We start from the raw sequence: 22862 nt of genomic DNA, 5'->3' as shown, positions 1-22862 counted from the left end.
GCTGCCAGACCAGGAGAGGCTCGGTCCCCACAGGGCTCCCCTCCTCCCCCTTCCCTTCGCAGCAGTGTCCTCAGAAGACTCATTGGGCGAAGGGCCCCCCCGCCTTGGGTGAGAGCTGCCAGGGCACTCGCTGGCAGCCCTGCTACTCAGCCTGGCTGGCCTGGCCATAGGCTCCCTGGAGCAGTGTAGGCGGGGCTCTTCCCCCTCCTGTGACTAACTAAAGTCTGTGAGTCACTGCACAACCCATCAATCCCATTAAATGCCGTGTGCGGGCAGGCGGTGCTGCCTCTGCTGCTCCCTGCGCTGCCCCAGCCCCTGTGCATGGGCTGCCGCTGCTTCCCCCTCTGATACATGGCTGGCTGGCTGGACTTGTTACAGTGTCACATCCTCCCCGCCAGCTGCAGCACCAACTTCCCCCCCAGCTAGTCTCCTCCTGCCCGGGGCTGCTGCAAAGTGATGGGATAGAGCAAAGCCACTCCAGCACCTGGGCTCCTATTTATTACAGTCTGTCTCCCTGTCCTATTCCTTGGTTGTTCTTCTTCCTCTCTTCCTTTTCCCTTCTTTATTTTATTCCTCCCTTCCCCCTTGTCTTGGAGCCTAGATTTGTTGAGTTCTTCTGGAAAGGGTGAGTACAAGACATGGCCTTTCTGACTTAACATTTTTGAGTGGTACCCTCTTTTAATGGGAAAAAAGTCTTATATGGGGTTTGGGGTCTGCCTTGGCATGTGCTGTTTGCTTATTCAATAAAGATCTAGAATTAAAAAGAAAATGGGGGTGGGAGAGAGGGTAACATGATCGTTATCCTTTACTACTGCTACTTGCTGAAGGGGTCACTTATCTGTTGCAAACTGTTTAAAAGTTGAATTGATTTATTTAAAGTTAACCCTGACATGGATCAAAGATGATACTTTTTTCTCTCTCCTTCTCTTATTTTACTCCCTCCCCCTTACTCCCCTCTTGTCTGTCTAGATTTTTATTTTTTTTTTATTTTTATAAAGTACCTGTGATCAGTACAAATCCACATGAAATGGCTATAGATACATTCATTGTTTTGAAATAAAATCTTTTTTGAGATATATATACTAACTTTTGAAAGTAATTCATATTGAAATGTATTTTGATGGAGCAGTAGATAGCTCACTGTCCAAATCATACTGCAGTTCAACTCTTTGAAATTTTGTGTTGTGTGTATGTCCTTTTTATTAAAACGAAACTAGTAAGTAGTTGTAAGGTGTTTGAACCCACAACAAACAAGGAAATTCATTTGTTCTACCACTGCATCCTTACCACACTCTGATCTGTCTAGATATTTCAACACATATGGAATGTATGAGCCTTATGACTGAATCACAGGGAAATGAGTGTATCCAATTGGATTTTTAGCTTTCCGTTTGAATGTCCTTTTGGTGGACTAAACTCAGATTCAAAATATTAGTGTAAAATAGTTTGACCTGGAGTTTGTTTGTATTGATCGTTTAAATATATAATTAAAAAATGAGACTGGAGCATTAATTTGTGTTTTGTATAACCATAATATCCAAAGTTGCTAAAATGAAAAACTAAGTCCCAACCCCAACAAGTAGTTACAGTGTATCTCCAGAAGATACTTTCTAAGCCTCAGTACTTTACCTATGTATAAAATATTTTAAATAGCAGACTAATAACTTGCCACATTCAAATCAGGTAAATAAAGCAGTTTTGAATTGTGGTGTTTGGATGTTTACGCTCTTTTATTACAACACTCCAATTTTGTCTCTATCTCGTGGCTAAAAACAGTCACTAGAAATTTCCGCTAAACTTTGTTAAAATCAATGCCAGACTAAGATCTTGTACACCAAGTTCAACACTCCTTTAAAATATATATATTTGTAAATGAGAAGAAATCAAGATAGCTATGATTTCATTAGTCAGTGACTACTGAAATGAAACCCAGCGATTTCAGTGATTGTCCAGAGACAATAAAATTGGACAGGTGAGAAATTCATATGTTGTCATCCATGACATTGAAAAAGGAAAAAACTTAGATGGCTGAGATACTAAATTCAGAGCTTGGTAACTACTTTTTGTTAATTTTTTTTATTGTACATATCAGTTATGAGCCAAAATCATTGCTTGCATAACACTGTCAGACCCCGTGTACTTACAGCAAGCATGAATTTGCCCAATGTGTGTAAATCTTTTTAAAATATCTGTTACAGTTGCTCTCATAGGGCCCTTTTAGATATGGTCTGTTGAGTCAATATTCCATAGGTAGGGCCCTACCAAATTCATGGCCCATTTTGGTCAATTTCATGGCCATAGGATTTTTAAAATCATAAATTTCATGGTTTCAGCTATTTAAATCTGAAGTTTCACAGTATTGTAATTGTAGGGGTCCTGACCCAAAAAGGAGTTGTGGGGTGGTCACAAGGTTATTGTAAGGGGGGTTGTGGTACAGCTATCCTTACTTCTGTGCTGCTGCTGGCAGTGGCGCTGCCTTCAGAGCTGAACAGCTGAAGAGCAGCGGCTGCTGGCCAGGAGCCCAGCTCTGAAGGCAACGCCGCTGCCAGCAGCAGCGCAGAAGTAAGGATGGATGGTATGGTATTGCCACCTTTACTTCTGCGCTGCTGCTGGCGGGGTGTTGCCTTCAGAGCTGGGCACCTGGCCAACAGCTGCCGCTCTCCAGCTGCCCAGCTCTGAAGGCAGCGCAGAAGTAAGGGTGGCAATACTGCGACCTCCCTAAAATAACCTTGTGACCTCCCCCTCCCCCACAACTCCCTTTTGGGTCAGGACACTCAATTTGAGAAACGCTGGTCTCCCCCATGTAATCTGTGTAGTATAGGGTAAAAGCACACAACAGACCAGATTTCATGGTGGGAGCCCAGATTTCACGGTCCGTGATGTGTTTTTCATGGCTGTGAATTTGGTGGGGCCCTATACATAGGCCTGTTTCACCTCTCTGGAACCAGTTTTTATACTAGTGCACCTCCAATAATTTTAATGGAGTTACTCTTCATTTACATCTGTATGGGAAGAGATTAGAATCCAATGTTTTCAAAAAGCCTCCAAATACTTACATGACAAACTGTGATTCCAACTCTCATCCGAGGCAGTTCTGCTACTGTTACTCACACTGAATGATATTTTACTACATGAGTAGTCCCTTTGATCCCGGTGTGACTACTCACATGCTAAAGTACCAATCAGTGTGAGTAAGGGTGACAGGATCAGGCCCTTAATATTTATTTTTTTCCTTGAAATAAGAATATACTGGATTACTGATATATTTCTTGGGGTCATGGCAAAATTTTCTGAGAACTAAGCCTGAAGTTATTCTATTAAATGATTACACCAGAAATAACTGTTTAATATGATCCCTATGCTACAAATGAAATAAGCAAGCAAGTAAGTATTCTGGGTGTTTCTCTTGATGCTGTGGAAGGTAGAAAAAGATTGTTGTGAAATTCAGTATCTTGTAATGAAATTCTGTGCTGGAGAGAATTTTGAAAATGGAAGGTCTTGTGGGAGGCAAGTTGATAATGCAGTGTTAGAGGTGTTTTTTTACAATATGACATGAAGAATTTTATTGTTGATTTCAATGGGCACAGAAGCATTTCGATAGTCTTTGTTAGAGTATTTGATGTTATAGGAAGTGTTCACAACACTACTCCTCTGACTGACTTCTGTCTTAGTAGAAAGACCTGTGTTAAACAGACTGTTAAGAAGAAAACCTGTCAAGTGAAGTGGTGTTGTGTCGTGCCTTGATGCATTACATGTACTTTTTTATAAATTTCCTGAAACTTGTATTGGACACGCTCAGGATGAAAGACAATTATTTCATGTTTGTTTCATGTTTTCACTTCCTTTTATGACTGTATTCATTGCTACGCTTTTGTGTCACTGATTGCGATATTATTGTAATTAACATTAATTATGCAAACTAGATTGTTTTTAGAGGTTCTCCCACTCTGTACTGATACTGTCATCTTGTCTGTTTGTTAAACAAGAATGCATACATTTCAGGATGCTGGAGGAACTACAGCTCTTAATTACAAAATAGTATCTGCATGGGAAACAAAAGCAAATACCACTTTTATAGGGTGACCAGACTGCAAGTGTGAAAAATCGGGATGGGGTAGGGGGGTAATAGGAGCCTATATAAGAAAAAGACCCAAAAATCGGGACTGTCCCTATATAGTCGGGACATCTGGTCACCCTACACTTTTAGCTCAAACATTTTGTGAAATTTTTATTTGACAGCACTGCTTAGTCACACAATTTGATCTGAAATAATGAGGCACAGTAAACAAGGATACAAAATGGACAGTAAGTATAGTGGCTGTGTAAAGAGTATATAGACTTTAGAGTTTCACCATCTTCTTTCAAGATAGACAGGATTATTGAGTAAAATCTGCAGTCCTTATTTGAATAAAGTTTCCATTTAAGTATGTGAGAATTTTTTGCCTGCTTAAGGAAAACAGAATTTGGCAGGTAGTAAAATGCTAGCTTTGGCAAAACAAGCTGATGGAACAGGCAACTTTTTGCTTAATTCTTCTTTTTTTGTTTTTTTTTTTTTGTTTTTAATTTTTGCTTTGTTGTCTCTAAAAACCTCCACATCAACTTGAAGGGTGATATTAGTTTTACACCCTAACTTTTCTAAACAGAAGTGCTCGTAGAAAAAATGATTAAAGTCTAATAATGTTTTATATAGAGGAAGTACAGTAATTATATTTGAATTAATTCCTTCAGATTGATTATAGTGAAATTAATAGAAATCTTTAAATCTGACTTTGAATTGCCCCTATGAAATACTTGAGAGCTGAAAGTGATTCATGTTAGAGTCTCAATAGAAATCATAATTGCAGGGATATTTGTGTTCTGTTTTTATATTCATAATATACTTACAGGAGAAATACCATGGCGGAGGGAGAATTTAAATTGGAATTCTTTTACACTGTCAACATTCTAAAGTGTTGGTGTATAAACCTACTGTAAGACATTAGAAAACGATTCCCAGTTTTCCTCTGACTTTCCGTACCAAATAAGCAATAATTTGTTTTCAGTTTGTATTCGATATTTGTCTTTTGTGCAAGACCGTCACAGTAGTTCTCTGGAATGTTAAAAACAGTACCTTGGGCTCTAACAAGTGGATGTTATATAATTAAATGGGAAGATTCCATAGTATTAGAAAATTACCATTTAGCAATGTAGTGAGTCTGTTAAGCTGTGGAAGTGATTTTATGAAAATCAATAAAATGCTGATTTTTCTTCTAATTGTAGATCCATGTTAAAAGAAAAAGATGCTATTTCTTGGTAGCATTTCACATTGGCTTGCTAAATAGTTGATTTAGAAAGGCATTCTCTTCAGTTTAGACAATACATGTAAAGATGATACATATTTTTTGCTTTTGTTTTTTTAAATCTTTATTTATTAGATTGCCTTCCAGAAATCACAACATGCTGGCCTGTAAGTGATTTCAGTGGGTCTGTCAGCAGAATCAAAAGAGAAGGTCACTTATTTTTCAGATGACATGCTGGCATGACATTGGTTCCTATTGTCTTAATGCTGTATATTCCTTCACTTCCAGCTCATGGTTCCATACTCATGCTCATGCTTTGAAGTGACTCAGGTGTATGGAAAGTTCCAGTATACCAGGATGTGATGTACCCAAAGTAAATTTGAAAGAGAAATTGTGACCTTAACTATTTTAGAGGGTGGGGTGGAGAGAGTTGGTATTGATCTCTGTAGAATCTGTAAAGTGGGTTAGCCTCTCCTTGCCTCAAAGGTCCACCTGTTCTCGGATTAGCAAAACAAGTAACTAGACCATCAATCACATTAAGTACCTGGGGACAAAGAAGTAACAAATTGACAGCCTTCCTCTGTAGCATGTATGAAACATTAAGTATTGGTGATCTGTATGAGATGAAATGGGAGCTGTTAACCCTTAATGTTGGGACTTTGTGTTTTGCAACTGAAATGAAAATTACTTGATTAAAATAAGATAACTTGTTTAAAATCTCCAGAGTGTTATGACCCTTAACCAGATACTCCAAAACATTTATTCAAGCAAGATAAGGTACTCTGAATCTTTTCTTGTGAGGAAACTTGCCTGCCTTAGTGATCTATACGGTAATTCTTAACTCCCCTAGAATTCATATATAACAAAGTCCAAGTCCGCAGCTTTATGAAGAACCTACTTCATGACACATGTGAGGAGTGCAAGTACTGAGTTTTGGTATGTTGGGGGCTTACAAAGCTTGTTTTTTATGAACAGAAACTGTTCAAAATGCCAGATTCATGATGCATGCAACAGTAAAGGTCACCAACTTGGAAAATTAATAATATGGTTCATGTTGACATTTCAGAGGGAATGCAGATTGGAGTGAGCCACACCCCAGTCTGTTCTGGTGGTTCCTATGGACCTGCATTGTTCACTGCATTGAAACACACAAAATCAGCAGGGTTCCCCTTTTCTCCACCCCAGCCAAAATCCTTTCTATGGTAAAACTGAGAAAATGTTTGTAATCTTCAGCATTTTATTGTTTGTTGTTAATCTATTATTAAACAGAGCCAGTGAGGGTCAGAGTGGGGCTTTTAGTGTTCATCTGCATTTGAGAAGCTGTATTTTGTCTTCTGGTCAGGTTGTGTTCCCAAAAGACCACGGGAGTCAGAGTTAGCACGTTTTACAAATAGGTTCCTGATTCTCCAAAATATTGCCTGTAGTTAAGGAAACTTATTATGACCCTGTGGCCTTCACTACTTTTCTTTGGCACTGCTGTGGGAATCAGTTCAAGGATAGTTGTAAGAACATAGAAGTGAAAAACAGGGATAAAGAAATCCTAACTTGAGCCAGAACAAACTTTTTTTAGAGTCAATAACATAAAGCCAGAATCTCAAGAAATAACGAAGATGTTACTTTTCATAAAGTCACATAAAATGTGAAGCTTCTAAGTGGAGAGGAAATTGTAATTACACCATTGTTTCTGTCTTGTAAACCATTCGGCCATTAACAGTGAGGTTAAAGAGCATTAATTCTGACATCAAATTTCTTGTGAACTTGGAATTTTCCTTGTCAAAATTAAAATTTGAATTTATTGCATTTTCCTATATATACTAGAAACTTTGGGGAAGTTTTTAGTTTGTTAAACTTTGGGGAAAATAAAGCACTAACAGTGGTAAGGAATATGTATTGGATTTTTCTTGAAATAAAATAGAAGATATGCATATTTACCCCTGTGTTTACTCCTCCTCCTTCTACTTCTCTTCTTCTGTCTCGTATCTCTTCCATTTCCTCTTCTCTCTCTCCTCTTGATCCCTTTTGTTTCTTTCCTCCTTCTTTCTCCTTTTACCTCAGTACCATTATTAGTATTATCAATTATTGAGTTACATTAGCACTTAGGTGCTGAAGTCAGGATTGGGATCACGTTTTGCTAGGCACTATACAAAAGCATAGTAGCTGTCCCTGCTCCAAAGAGCCTACAATTTGAACAGACAAGCTAAACAAAGGGTGGGAGGGGAAACCGAGGCAGAGTGAGGTGTAATGACTTGCCCAAGGTGGCACAAAGCAGGTGAGGAGGATAGCCAGGAATAGAAGATGGGTCCAGAACCCCACCCCAGTACCCTGTCCAGTAGACCACCCACCTCACATCTTTTCACCTCTTTCTGCTTTCTATTTTTTGTGTTCCTCATCCATTTGCTCTTTTCCATCTTAAATACACTCTGAGTTGGAGTGACATTTTGAGACTGTTCTGTAGCCATAAACATTTCTCTTCTGATACCATTTACACTGGTGAAGCATCACTGATTTCAGTGAAATGTCTCCTGACTTATACAGGAGTATGTGAAATCACAATTAGGCCCACTGGCTTCACATACTAGAAGAATACATGTACGTTCAGGTTAGGCACCAAAATATATATTTTAAAAAATGAATGTAGACAGGGAAAAGGCAATATTTGGTGCATTTGTGTTGTAATTTACATGCTGCACAAATCCAACTCAGGAATACTATAGAGATAAAAGACACATCTCCTATTAGTTCTTAAAGGACTACATCAGCTATTTTGCTGGGCCCAGTAGTCTGAAAATTTGAAAGGTAAGCAGTGCTTTTCACCATGATGAGTAACCTATTTGAAAGTATAGTTTCTAAATAGACTTGACGTATCTAAGGCTACTGATAACCAGGGTCATCTTGCTATGATGACTCTGGAGGGTAAAAGCAGGAAGCTGATGTATAGACTGTTAAATCAGTACTGAAAGCAGATTGGAAATTGGCTTGCAATGGCAGAAAAAACATAAAGTAGCAGTAGTCCCCTTTCCTCTTTCCCAAGTGCAATTTTTTTTAACTTTGAAACTGAGAAAATTATGTTTGCTTAAACTTTTAAATTTAAAATTTTCCTCACTCTCCAATATTTTAGTTTGTTTCTAGGAAAAAGTGCTTCTTATCTTTCAGACTTTTAGATTGAGGGGCTTGACATAATGGCACATGTGGCATCCCTAACTTAGAAAATCCACTCTCCTAAATCACAATCTCCAGTAGTTAATTAAAAATTAGATGAACTGCCTTCTTGCTCAGGGCAAATATTGGATTTCTTGGACGGTAACATATGGATTAAACTTTGTTACTTCATACATTTTATTATTCTGTAGGGGGCGGCATCATAGTTGTCCAAGAATAAGTGGTTACCCACACAAAATGATCCTGCTAGGGATTTAAGTCCACAGTGCAGAAAATTCAAAAGTTAGTTTTCAGAGCATTTGTCCTTTTTTGCACACTCCCTCGTTAATATTCCTGTGTATATTGATGATTTATGCCCATTATGGTCAACATACCCCCTTTGTCCAGGGCATACACGCATGTTGGGTGATTCACCTGCACGCACCCACGTTCTCTCATCACCTGCAATTCAAGCTCACACAGCCATCTTCTTTAAGTGCTTGTTGATTTCTCCTTCCCTCTCTTTTTCCGGGTGCAGGACTCTCCTTGGCTTTGCCTGAGAATCCTGGCCTCCGAGGGTCCTGCTTTTGCCTGAAAGTAAGAGTAGGAAGCAAGCACTATCGGCCCCATTTATGAATGTAGTATAAATCCTTACTGCTCTTACTCAGGCAAACAGGTTCCTTCAGGTTCTGGTAAGGGGGGTCTGTAGCGAGTACTGTGTTCCAGATCACATGGAGAGTAAGAACTCTAACCAGTAGCTCTGATGCTTTTCTCCTCTGATAGTCTTTTTTTTCCCTCCCCATGCACCAATTGGACTCATGTTCTGAAGTGGAGAAGCTGGGAAGATCTCCTACTGCTTTCCCAAGCTCATAGGAGGAGCAGGGATGGGACAGAGAAAGCTCCCAAGGGCTCCCTCTGGCCCTGCAATGACATCCTTCTGCCTCCAAGGGAGAGGAATGAAGGTTTCCCTGCTGCTCCCCTTTCCTTGACTTCTTTGAGAGGACAGTGAAATTTCCTCTTTCCAGAGGAAAAGGGGAGTGAGATAGTAGCACCCCTTATGAAAAATCAGCATCAGGTAAGTGCTGGAGAGCCGAGGGGCTATTCATCTGGCCCGGATCCCACCAGATTGTGTATCTGCATTACATACATGAGTTATTTATTTTAAATGAAGAGGCTAGATTTGTGTGTGTGTATGTGTGTGTGGTTTCTATGTGTGTGTTTTTAATGGTTATGCTGGATTTTTGCCATGCCACAAAACTGATTAGAAATTATTATAATGAAAAGGGGGCAGTGGATCATTTCAGAGATAGGTAACATGTCTGGGGGAAGGCAAATCTGAACACTTTCACAGTTGTTGGATGAGCAAAGGGTGCAGGTTCCCCACCATCACTTCCAGGAGCTACTACTGTACTAATTTTTTGGGTCAAAGATGAGACCAGTATTTAGTTATCTTAATATATATACTTGTGTGTGTTTGTGCTATTATTTATGTGCAATAGTGCCCACTGCATGCCAGGCACTTGGTGACAGTTCCCGCTCCAAGAAGCTCACACTCTAAAGCTATAGATCAAGGGAAGGAAAATAACAATAGGCAATTTATATACAAATCAACAAGATTTACTATAGGCAGCGTGCGAGAGCTGGGCCTTTTAAGAGAGATGTAAATGCGGGCAGGGTTAGGTGCCTTACAGGTGACCTTAGGGAGGTCAAACCATGTGTGTAGGGGGCTGCATGAAAGGAGGTGTGTGGCACAGATTTTGTGAAAATCTGACAAAATGAGTGAACGAGGTTGGGAATGGGGAGGGGGAGGCAAGGCAGTGTTTGACAGGAAGGATAAGAAGGGAGAGACAGACCTTTGAGAGTGGTGACCAGAAGCTTAAATTTGAGTTTGGTATAATCGGATGAGAAGCCAATGGCAGGATTCAAAAAGGAGAGTTAAGTTACAATGTACATACAAGTTGCAGTGTGGTTGGATTTATTATGTTAGCAGCTATTGTACGCTTGAATTTTCTGGCTCTTTTTCATTTAAACTCTCAACTATATAATGTTGAGTTTGTGTAGGGATTTTTTTATTTTTATTTCTTTTTCATCTAATTTCCTAAGCTTTCTAACAGGAGTAAAAAACATTGACTGAGTGCATACCATGTTGAGTTCCCATTACCTTTGGGTTGAGAACAACCATGACAAACTTCGGTGCAAAGAGTAACTTCTCTGAAAGTTGTAAGTACCTGAAACCAGGGACTTGGACTGTAAGCACACTGGGGCCAGGGCTGTCTTGTTTGTTTATGTTTCAAGCAGTGCTCACAGGCCTCTGGGTGCTAGGGTAGTACAAATAATCAATAATTCAGTTTAAAACAAACGGAAGTATTTTTTCACATAACATACAGTCAACCTGTGGAACTCCTTGCCAGAGGATGTTGTGAAGGCCAAGACTATAACTGGATTCAAAAAAGAACTAGATAAGTTCATGGAGGACAGATCCATCAATGGCTATTAGCCAGGATGGGCAGGGATGGTGTCCCTAGCCTCTGTTTGCCAGAAGCTGGGAATGGGCGATGGGATGGATCATTTGATCATCTGTTCTGTTCATTCACTCTGGGGCACCTGACCACTGTCAGAAGACAGGATACTGGGCCAGATGGACCTTTGGTCTCACCCAGTATGGCCATTCTTATGTATGTTCTTAGAATAATTTAGAATAAAAACTCTTCAGCCATAATTCTATCATTACTTGTGTGTGTGTGTCTCTCTCTCTCTTTCTCTCTCATTCTTCCTCCATTTGGAAGGATGAAATGCAGAGCTTTTTCTAAGAAGGTATCTAACATGTGTCCTCAAATTAGCCAGTAAGTGGCATTACAAAAAGGTTACAGCAAGTGGTTGGCAATTTTCCCATCCTTCTTGCCACTGGAAACATAATGCTCGTGCAATGTGCTCATTCATAAGACATCTGTGTGCAGAGCCAGTCCTGGGGACACACAAACAGTGTGGTTGCGTGTGGCCTCATTGGTGGCCAAAGAACATGGCCTGGGAGCAACGGTAATAAACCGTTTTTTCTTTATTTGACAGTACGACGGAAGGGGTGAGAACTACGGGAGCTGAATTTGCAGAGGAGCAGTGGGAACATCCTGGGATGGGTGGGGAGATGAGAAGTAGGGTAGGTAATTGGCAGTGCCATTGTGTGGTGGAGGACTTCAGATAATTTCTAACCCTCAGCATTCTTCGCATAATAAAGTAATACCATAATAGCACTGAATGCCCTGAGCACAACAAGATGGAGTGATTAATTAAAGGTGATTTTGATCATTGACTTAAATCATTTGGGTGGTTTTTTTTTTTTTTTTTTTTTTTTTTTTTTTTTTTTTAGTAATTGACTTAAATCAGGTTGAGGCTTCATGAAAACTAATTTGAAAATTTACGCTATTACAATGTCGGATTATAATTTAAGTGCCACTACTCAGTGGGTATCGTATTTGAATTTTACAAAATTGCTGTAAGCAAAAATCAAAATATTGAAAACTGAGGCGTCATCCTGTGAACACACAAGCAGGTACGTAGCTTCACCCACATGAATGTTCCCATTGATTTCAAAGGGCTAAAATTGGGTTTTTGTTAAGCAAATTTCTCCTAGTGGCATAAAATCTGTCACTTAAAAAAAAAATTTGCTTCTGTGTAAACCGTGAAAAGTTATTCACAATAACTTTAACATATTGACAATGTAAAACTTTTTTATGCACACAGATCAAAATGTTCAAAAACAACCTACAGTTGGGCTTCTTAGCTCAGTCTTAGGCACCTAAGTGACTCAGGAGCACAAGACCCATTGATGTCAGACTGCAGGCTCTGATGGAGAACAGCCTGGTCGAAACAGTTCAGCTTGTTTAACCTGTGGAAGCTCAATATATCGTAAGGGGATGTTGGTTGCAAATACCGCATGGGCTGTTTGCTTATCAATCCTTTGCTTGCATTTGTGGTGTTCTCACAGTTGGGATGTTAATGAGGCCTTGGTCTTGTCCTTTTCAGCATAGAGGGGTATGAAAGTTCTTGGAAGAAAAAAATCTTCATGTAAATTCTACTGACAAGTCGCTGTCGTATCTGAAGGCTTCTCAGACAGGAATGGGCCCTCGCTGCCTGTGGCTGACCTCAGCCTGCCCCTGGGCTGGAGGCTGTGAGGCGGGTAGTTTAGTGCTGGCTATCCTGTATCCCTGCTCCTAGAGGATTCTGCTACACAAGAGGGATCCTCACTTGGCCACTTAAGTCAGCATTGACTATGTTTGCTCTGCTTCAGCTGTTTGACGGGGCTGAGGATCTGGTCCAGCTAACTTAAACTCGCAAGCACCCTGTCAGGTAAAAAGAGAGTTTTATCCCTATTGTACAGATGAGGAAACTGAAGCACAGATATTCCTCCCCTCCCCCGGAAATCTGTGTCAGAAGAAGTAGTAGAAGCAAGACCTTCTGATTATCAGTCCTCTTCTTTAATCACAAGATATTTCTTGAGCCACTTACTAAAAAGCAGCTTAGATCGTTACCCTGTTAGTGGCTCCACCTCCCCATGCAGGCTTGTATATACAGTGCATGATCACGTAATAAGTGGAGATATTTTGTTAGTGTTTCTCTTTACATAACACACAAAATTATGTCCTAGGGAGAGGTTTTGTTCACGTGTCTTAGTACGTATGCCCTATGGTTGTATTTTTGGTTTTCTCATATTATTTCTAAGCTGTTAATACCGATAAGGAGACAGATGTGTGGGTAACAGTATGTGCAGCCAAATCATCCTCTTGTCTTTTAGGCACAGAGGGAACAAAAGGTGTTCACGGACCAAGCAAAGATGACTTGTAAGCATGTAATGGAAGGATGGCCCAGTGGTTAGAGTGCTAGCCTGAGCTGTGCGGGAGACGAGTTCAATTCCTGCTCCGCCACAGACTTCCTGTGTGGTCCTTGGCAAGTCACTTAGTCTCTCTCTGCCTCAGTTCCCCATCTGTAATATAGAGATGATAGTGCTTCTCTATCTCAGAGAGTTGTGAAGATAAATGCACTCAATATTGCGAGGCACTTAGATGCTAGGATGATGAGAGCCCATACGAGGGCCTTAGATAGAAAATGAGGGGAAATTCTAAACAGTATCTTTCTCTCCCTGAAGCTCTTCTGTAACAACAGCATGTAGTTTGGGCACAGAGTTCTTGTAGGTATGTAGATGAAAGCCACTTGACGTGGTGGTCCCACAGCAAAATACACATGGGTGTTAATGCTGAGTATCTAAGTCTTCATAATGGAGGACTTTTCCTGTACTCTATCACAAGCTGCTACTTTCATCTCTCTTCCATTTTAATGGCTTACACATGATACTGACTGACTTATCTCAGGTGTGGGGGATGCTATATATATTACACAGTACCACTGCCATCTTTCTTAATTATGTATGAGGCATGGCCATTATACCTATTTCCTGATATATATTAACAGAAGGAAAGGAAATAATACCAACCAGAGTTGGAAATTAGTTCAGTGGCTTGACTCTGGTTAGTGGTGGGGCAGCGATAAGCATGAGGTATAAAGTGCAAACTGGTTTTCTTTAAGGCTAACTCCAGGCAGCTGTGTGCTCTGGTAGGCTGGGAATATAGGAGACCAGTGATGGCAATCCTACGTCCCTCATGTTGTGCATGTGGCTTGCAATGCTTGACTGCGACACATACTTCATTTTACACGGATTCCACGCTGTTGTTTCCTATGTGAAAGGTCAGCGTACAACGTATAGGGGCCCCAGACGCACCAAGAAGTATTACATATACTGCAGATGGCATATTTCTCTTATACCGCATGCCCAGCATCTACCAGCTTGAGACAGAATTGGGGTATTTCCACTCTGACACTGAAAGGCCTAATCTCCTTTTATATTTTTAATATATTGCCTCTGAAATCATCTGAAGCTGTTGGAGAGCTGCTTAGGCCAATGGTAGAGCTTTTCATTTTCTAGAGGGCTCCCATGCATATCAGATCGGGCTCCTAGCCGCTCACCAGCCCCAGTTTGACCAATTTAAGTCCCAAACTTGTCCCACTAGTACTTACAAAATGCAGAGCCTGATCCTGAGAGGTGTTACAGGTGTTCCACATATCTCCTGATCAGGCCTTTTGTCTTGTATGACATTGTTCCCAGTGGCATGGGAGGGAAAAGGCCAGGGGAGTCTTTTATGGAGTACATGTTATCTCCCTGCATTTTTACATTCCTTCCAACTTTAAAACTCTGTATCACAGCTACCATCCTTTTAGCCAAGAGGGCTCGGGCAATGTTCTTGGCTCATTGGTGCCGGAAGGAGCACTGTCGAATGAGAGGAGGGACTTTCCTATTTTAAACAGGAGGTACAAAGTGTATTTCCTCTGTAGCACTCCTAGTCTTGCTGGCTTGGAGAAAGGGACAGGAACTGATCTCTGCTCTCACCTGTGGCTGTAAGGCTCTCATCTCTCAGTATGCTGGCCCCGACAGTCTCTTATTCTCTATTACATTTTTCTCCTTTTGGGAGGAACTTTCTCTCCGTAATAATGAGATACATCAGCTTGAGTAATTTCTGTTTGACGATATTAAGCTCTGTGAATACTGAAGAATATAATGTCTTCAGATTTTGAGTGGTCCTTTCCATAATTCAATACTGCTGTTGGAATGATTTGTTTCAACTGCAGGGGCTAGTTTAAATAGAACTGTCTAAGCTCGTGCTGCAGTTTCTCATGTATCATAAAGTGAAGTTCAGTGAACGATGAGTTGTCACGGGATACCATAATGAAATAAGTACTCATCATAATTTTGAAATAAATAGTAATTTCATTAAAGGGGAGAGAAGGACATTTTGTCCATAAGCTTAATTGTAAGAGCTAGAATTCCTAAGCAGAGATTTTTCACATGCAGTTAGGTTGCAATGAGTGAATTCAGTGTGGGGAGGGATGCTGAAACTCCCAGCCGTGTCTGAGCCACATGTCTGCAGTAGATTCTTCCTCCTATTGGTACTTGGTGGTGTGATACTTATGCATGGTTTTTGTACATGATATGTATGGCCGTGCATGCAGCCTGGTCCTTGAGGCAAAAGTCAGCAAAGTATCTAATGTGATACCTTTATTGAACAACTGACAAAGATGCAGTAGTTGCTGTTGAAAGTCAACATTTGATAAGTGACATCTGCTAGCAATTTTCCATTTAAAAAGTCAATATTTGCTATATATTGCTTTTAGGTAGATGTTTGCGAAGGACTGCACTACAGTGGAGTTCAAACCATACTCCTACAAGGCAGAAGTTTAGTAGCTCCCCCTCAGTTCAATTCATTTGCTTCCCCACTCATCCTATTTAACACGTAAGCACAAATATTGTGGGTTTTTTGTTTTTACTGGAAATAGTACTTTATAGTAACAGTGAGAAGAGAGATAACAGGATGGGGAGCCAGGATCTTTGGGGTTCAAATGCTTGTTCTCAAATGCTGACTTCTGTAAGCAGAACCAAATCACCTATTCCCTCTCCCCAAATTTCCCTATCTGTAGAACGTGAGTGATACCTGCCCACTTCAGAGTTGTTGAGAGGGCTGATTTTGCTGCTGTCTGTAAAACACTTTGAAGATGAGCAGTGCTATACATGGGCCAAGTATTTATTTTTTGAATTCACTGTGATGCTAAAAACAGTAAATTCAAGGAAGCAACTACAGTCATTGTACCGTCATGATCCTAGCTCTCAGAGCTAGTACCGGGGGTACTGCTTGTAGCCTCTATCTGCCCATCTGTGATGGTTCTGCTGGAAAGTCTCCATTTGTGGGGGCTCTCATGGTACTGGGGGGGGCAATATACAATTGACCATATGGGAAAGACTCCCCTATTCAATATGAAAAATTCAATATAAAATTAAGTTGTTTTTTAAAATTTGTTTTCAATTTTTATTTTAACATGAGTCATCCGATTCTCCCCAGACCCTGCTCCTTTTCCCATCCCAAGAACAATGCCAGCTAAGGAGCAGAGCAAGCAATATTGTGCAATAGAGAGGATGCAGGAGCAATAGCTTCTGGGACTGGAGAGTAGGGACTCACCACGTACACCATTCTGTCAGTTGCTGCAAAGACAGGGAGTGGTAGCTGGAATGCCTGTTCTTCCCACTGTGTAGAGTCATGGAAGTTGGTGTCAATTCAGTAGAGGGGGATTGTCCTTTCTGCACGGATCTGTAGGAGTTGGAAGAATGAGCTGGTTTCTGGAGGATTGGGGGGGTATGTGCCCACCCCACAATGGCTGGGGCTGCGGTAATGGGCCCTCAGCATTCACTTTCCTGCAGCTTCATGGTATCTGGTTTAGGGAGAGGATGGGACCAATTCACCCCTATGCACAATTGCCAGAGGTAAGGATAAGGCAAGGAAGGGACTGTGATGCCAGCATGGAGAGCTACAATCATGGTCCCCTACTGCAGTTACAGATGCAGCCTAAGTAAAAACACGGTCCGTATCTTTGGAATATCTGGTTCACTCAACATACCCATTAATTTAGACTAATTTAATTTGCAGTCTCTCTAGCTTGTCACTCAGGCACAATGAACCAGTAGGAATGATGGTGTTCTGGGACTGGCTTGACTAGTTTCTCTCTCCTGAGAGCCAGTTTCTAGTCTGCCACCAAGCAGCAAAGTTGCAACCGGCTCCACCACTATTGTTCAGTACACCTGAGCCTCGTCAACAAAAGCTTCAGTGACAGCCTGGAAAAAAGACAGCAAAGGAGAGTTACGGCCCTTTGCCAGCTCCTTCTGGGCCTCTTAGCACTAAGGCTGAAGCAGCTGGGGCTTTAGAATTGCTGCGTTCTCCCTCAGCCCTGGAGAGTTAAACAGGCCCCAATCCTGGATACGTGCCAAGTGTGCAGCCCCTCAGTTTAGTAGGGGAGGACTCCTGCTCTGTCAGCAGCCCCTCCTAGTATCTCCTTTGCCTGCTGGCCCGCTCATCTCACAGCCTGGCGAGTGGGGGGACTCAACCTTCCATTGACAAGCACCCCAATCCCATGAATTTTCCTTGATTGGGTGTTGACTGTGGTCCCTGAGATCCAGGGTAAGCTGGGGCCCTCATGTCTGAAAGGATCAGAAAGTGCCTAGAAGAGATCCTTTTCCTCATTCACCTGGTGGCATCAGCCCAGTGGCTCTATCTGCCAGGAGGGATCATGGCAGGCTAAGGGGAGGGGGAATTTGCATCAAAGTACCAAGGCACTGACAAAGATCCAAGCATGGCTCAGTTTTCTCCAGGGTCTTTGGAGAGCAGAGACTGGAGCTCTCTCAGCGCTTCCTGACTGATAGGAGCGAGCAGCCTTCTGGCCTCCAGAAAAGCAAATATGAGGAATGGACCCGACTGGAAGGCAGGAAAGGACACACCAGAAAAGTATACCTGAACCCGCCTGAAAGCTGGGATGGAATGGAAAGCTGGAGGAGTGGCTTGTGGATACTGACCCCTGTCATGTGACAAGCAGTATTTTTTTGTAGCTCTGACCCATGTCAGGAAACAAAGTTCAGTCTCTTACTTGCACTCCTGTATGGTCAGACGTCTATTAAATGGTATTGGAAGTAAACCAGATACTTGACAAAAACTGAGCAAACGAAGCCACCTGAATCCCTTGGCCTGGAAGGGAGCCTGGCAAAGAACTGGAGGATGTGGTTGCAGTACTTCCAAATCTTTCTCAAAACCAGTGGCATTGCAGAGAAATTGGGGAGGGCATTTTGGTTCTGACTCCGACACATGCAGCAATTGAGATCTACAGCTGATTCCTATGGAAGCATGGGGAGAACTGCAAACTGCTAGAAAGTCATTAAAATACGTCATTTAATCCTTTGATCAATGCAGGAATATCACTTGGGAAAGGTACACTTTCTTTTATGCTAGTTCCCATTTACCATAGTACTCCACACTTACATAAAGCTAAGTCATGTGATTTTTGAACTGTTAGCAGATGGACTAATTGGAAACCAAATGATTTGTGGTATAACTGATAAGATGAAAAAGGTATTGTGAGCAACAGCCTTGACTTTGCAAAGAGCAGTGGGTATTTGCAGGGTTGGTGAAAACTGCACTTTCCCCTCATTGAAAATGTTAATAAGCAGTGGAGGAACTGAAGTGTAGCTAACTAAAAAACATATAGAGCCATAAAGACAGAATTCATTCGTAAACAAAAATGGCAGACCCAGATTTGTTTGTAACAAATGCAGAGGTAATTGCAATATAAAGCCAAAGAGTCCAGCACAATGTTTACATAAAGTATGCTGCCATTTTGAAAAAGCACGTCACGTCAGCACCAGTTTCAAAGCATAAAAGCAAATGATGTTCATGAACATACAGCTGAAGGACAAAAATCAAATAATGATGCAGTTGTCACTTAATTAAAATTACCAAGGAAGGTTCTACAACAGAGTGGTGTGTGACCCTGGAAATAAATGAACAAACAATGAATTTCAAAATAGATACTGGAGCGGAGTGCAAAGAAATCACAGCAAACATATACAGAAACATTAGTGACTGCCTGATGTTAAAATAAACTAAGCTAGTTTCATATAGCTGGCACACAATGAACCCATGTGGCAAAGCCACGCGGGCATGCCTGAATAAGGGCAGATACCACTTGTATGTAGGGTTGAAGAACAGTCTACAAATACGGATGCTCAAATGGGTGTACAGAATAGGGCTCTTAAAGAATATGATGAGGTGTTTCATGGACTGAGATGAATTAAGGATATAATACAACATATGAGAGAGATCTCAGTGTATCACCAAGATATGTGCACCATGTTCACATGCGAGAGATGAAGCAAAAGATGAATATGACCAAACAATAGTTAATTATTGCTTCAATACAGATAGCAGCTGAATTAACAGTGTGGTCACTGAAAAAAAAAAAGTTTAAATATATGTGTACCTATAAAAAATAAATAAATAAATAAGGCCATCAAACACTAGAGCGCTAGCCCAGCAGTTCTCAACTAGGGGTCCGGCGCCCGCTGGGGGGGCCGCAAGCAGGTTTCAGGGGGTCCACCAAAATAAACCGGAGAACAGGGCCAGCGTTAGACTCCCTGAGGCTCAGGGCAGAAAGCCGAAGCCCAAGCCGTGTGGGGCTGAAGCCAAAGCCTGAGCAACTCAGCTTTGCAGGGCATCCTGTGGTGTGGAGCCACAGGCAGTTGCCCTGCTTGTTACCCCCTAACACCAGTCCTGGCTTTTAATCTACTGGATATGCAGAAAAACAGCTGTTGTGGCACAGGTGGGCCATGGAGGCTTTTATAGCATGTCGGGAGGAGGGGGCTCAGAAAGGAAAAGGTTGAGACCCCTGCTCTAGCCCATGAAAGTAGATGAGGAAACCATGTCTAGACTTTAAAAAACCAAAGTATGTTCAGTTCTGGATGAAAACTCCATCTCTCACATCTTCTAATCTGCATTGAGGGAAGGTAATTGTTGATGCTCTCTTGAGTTGGGGAGAACACACACCCATTGACAAAGGAGTTTGACTAGACCCAAGAAAGCTTGAAGCAGTTGTACTAGTGGAAAGACCACAAAACAAGGGGGCCTAACAGAGATTCATGGGCATGTTATCACTAAGTAAATTGATTACTAATTTGTTACAATTAAGTGTGACCACAGCTTGAGGACAGTACAGAATGGCAATAGTATGACTGGAAAAAGGAAAAACTTCATGGAATTAAAAAGAGAGAATTGTTACAGAAACATCCGTACTGAAATATTTTGAGATGAACCAGGAGCCTAAAATTGGAGTAAATGTAAGTTCATGTGGTTGGATGTCTAGAAATAATGAAAGCAAAGAACTGTAGGAAGAGGAATTTGAAATAAGTGCAGCTCAAGAACTACCCAGTTCTGTAACAAAATTCGATAAGCTCAAATAAGAAACAAAAAGTGAGTCAAGCCCAGGTATTTTCAAGCATAAAAACTTACTGGGATATGGAATTTCTACATATGATGGATTTCTGTGTAAAGGATGTTATGTCATAATACCACAGCAAGAGGTCATAAATGCAAATCACAATCTGAGTACAGAAAAATGCAAGAACAGAGGCTGGGATGTCATGTTGTGGCCAGGCACTCATGCTGCCACTGAAGATAAGTTTTTGAAATCTGTAATAAATACAGGAAGCAGAATGCAAAAGCGCTGCATGGAATTTCCACTCAGCCCTGGTCCAAGATTGGCACAGACAACACATCAAGTAACAATGCAATAACATATTGTGTATTGTACCTGTTCACCATAGGATTCCATGAGCTAATAATGGCTATGGCCCACAATTCATGACTGACTCATTTCATTGGTCCTCTTTGATGTATCCTTTCAGTCACACCACGTCAAGCCCTGACTATGTATTATCAATGGGTCCAGTCTATTACCAGCACAATCCTTTTTGTGTAACATTCATATTACACAGCTTCTTTTACAGACTGGTCAAGGAAGTTCTGACTGACTTTGTCCTTGGTAGTACACAACTACCATTATCCTTAGGGATCAAAAACCTAAGGGAGAGGCACCTGTCTTGTACTAAGAAGCACAAGACCCAGAAATGAGAATCTTGTCCAAATGGTATTGTTGGAGAGGTAGTTTTTGTGCTGGTGAAATGCCCTTTTTGTCAGCTTACAAAGGGAAGTGTCTGTCTTATTCCTAATTAGTATTGAGGTGCAGCAGAATCCCAGACATATCACAGAAGCGCTATCCTGTCCACTTTGTCCTGGAGTATTTGAAAAAGGCAATCGTTGGCTTTTGGATTGAGGGGAAGTAGACTCCTGTAAAGGAAATCTGCAACGTGTTGCCGTCTCTGGGAAGTCTGTCAACATGCTTTCTGCCAACTCTATGCTGAAGGTTGGATATTTTAGCTTCTTGCATTGTAGCCTGTAGCCATAGGGGCTGAGAACAGAAATGCAGGCTCTTAGGTCACCTTCCAATCCTAGAAGCTTCACTTTAGGTACAAATACATGCACTTCTTTTTCCCCACGATTAGAACTTAACTGAAACTTTCTTACAGGCAGAAGCTATGGTGTGGCACTTGTAAACCTGATATGGATCCGTCCATCTGTCTGTCTGTTGCTGGTTGGCTTTTTGTTTGTTTGTTTTTGTTTTTTTTAAAGCAAGATTAATAAGTAAAAGTTAGCTGAAGAAAGACTAGACCTGATACTGTCCCTATTCCGCACCTCCTGCTCCCCCATCGCTCACCCTCCCCACCCCCCCCCACCCCCACCCCAAAAACACACCTACATTTAAGTTTGCTGTGTTCCAGGAAATACCATAAATGGAACCAAAAAAAGTTGTCAGGCGCTCTTATTTTTGTCTCTACTGGCAGTAAATTTGACACAATATCTTCCTATGGTGGATTCTATTCATGTATGTTAGCACTGACAAGGGGATTTCCTGGTCTTAGAAGAGGAAGGAACTGTAGCTACTCTGAAATTTTAAATGGTTCCTGTAATGCTTGGTCACTCAGTGCAAAGTTTTGACATTCTGTGTATTCACATTTTCATCTTAATCCTTTTATTAAGAGGGGGGAGGGATAGCTCAGTGGTTTGAGCATTGGCCTGCTAAACCCAGGGTTGTGAGTTCAATCCTTGAGGGGGCCACTTAGGGATCTGGGGCAAAAATCAGTACTTGGTCCTGCTAGTGAAGGCAGGGGGCTGGACTTGATGACCTTTCAAGGTCCCTTCCAGTTCTAGGAGATAGGATATCTCCATTAATTTATTTATTTAATTTATTTATTGGTGGGCAAACATTTTTAGAGTTTGGGAGTATTTACATGGCCAGTAGGGAGAACTCCAAACTTCCTTGCTATCCATTGTGTTTGCAACTATGGTTTTCATATGCAGTATGATATCTAATATGATAAAAACAGAACCATGTTTTCATTTGCAGTCTGACAATGAGGTTTTGCTGTCCTAGAGAAGATTGTTTTTGTTTTGGCTTTTTTTGGTGTCCTAGTGAAGAATAAGTAGCCTTTTGCCTGCATGCACTCACATACATGTGCACACTCTCTCATTCTTTCTCTCCCACGTGCACCAACACACAAAAGGAGTTTGTTCTTGCTTGTGCACAGCCAAAAGAGGCCGGGCACTGCTGTCTTCAGCTCCGTGGAAATTGGCAGTATCCCATCTCCTGTAAACAACAGTCTGACGTCAGCTCGTGCAGTGGTGATAGCAGTACAACTTGAGAGATTTTCAACTGGCCAAGCTGTTGAAAGCCTGTCGTTGGCTTTGATAATCTCTGGCTAGACTTAAGAGGACTTGGTGGGAAAAAAAAAAAAGATTGGTTAATGACAGAAATAATAGAGCAATTCCTGATAACTTTGCATGCAGTGGAGAAGTGATTGTCAGTGCTGTATAAAAGAGGTATTTTGATTCTGATCTCATTGTATGTAGTAGTCCTTTCTGTCAATTCATGCTCTAAAATATTTACTGCTTTGTAGAGTTGACATGATTGTAC

At 41.3% G+C, this 22862-nt stretch overlaps 1 protein-coding gene across 1 annotated transcript in view; it reads left to right on the top strand.

Annotated features, from left to right (window-relative positions):
* Positions 1-295: 295 nt before the first annotated feature.
* SERTAD2 (SERTA domain containing 2) overlaps positions 296-22862 on the top strand; it is a 102244-nt gene continuing 79677 nt past the window's right edge. The window contains exon 1 of the mRNA XM_026653169.2: positions 296-625. The gene's annotated coding sequence lies outside the window, so the exon portion shown is untranslated. The remainder of the gene's footprint in view (positions 626-22862) is intronic.

Source organism: Terrapene carolina, unplaced genomic scaffold (assembly GCF_002925995.2).
Source record: "Terrapene carolina triunguis isolate 2854851 unplaced genomic scaffold, T_m_triunguis-2.0 Scaffold132, whole genome shotgun sequence".
NCBI lineage: Eukaryota > Metazoa > Chordata > Testudines > Emydidae > Terrapene > Terrapene triunguis.
Note: the sequence above shows the minus strand (reverse complement) of the source record. Positions and strands in the feature narration are given on the sequence as shown.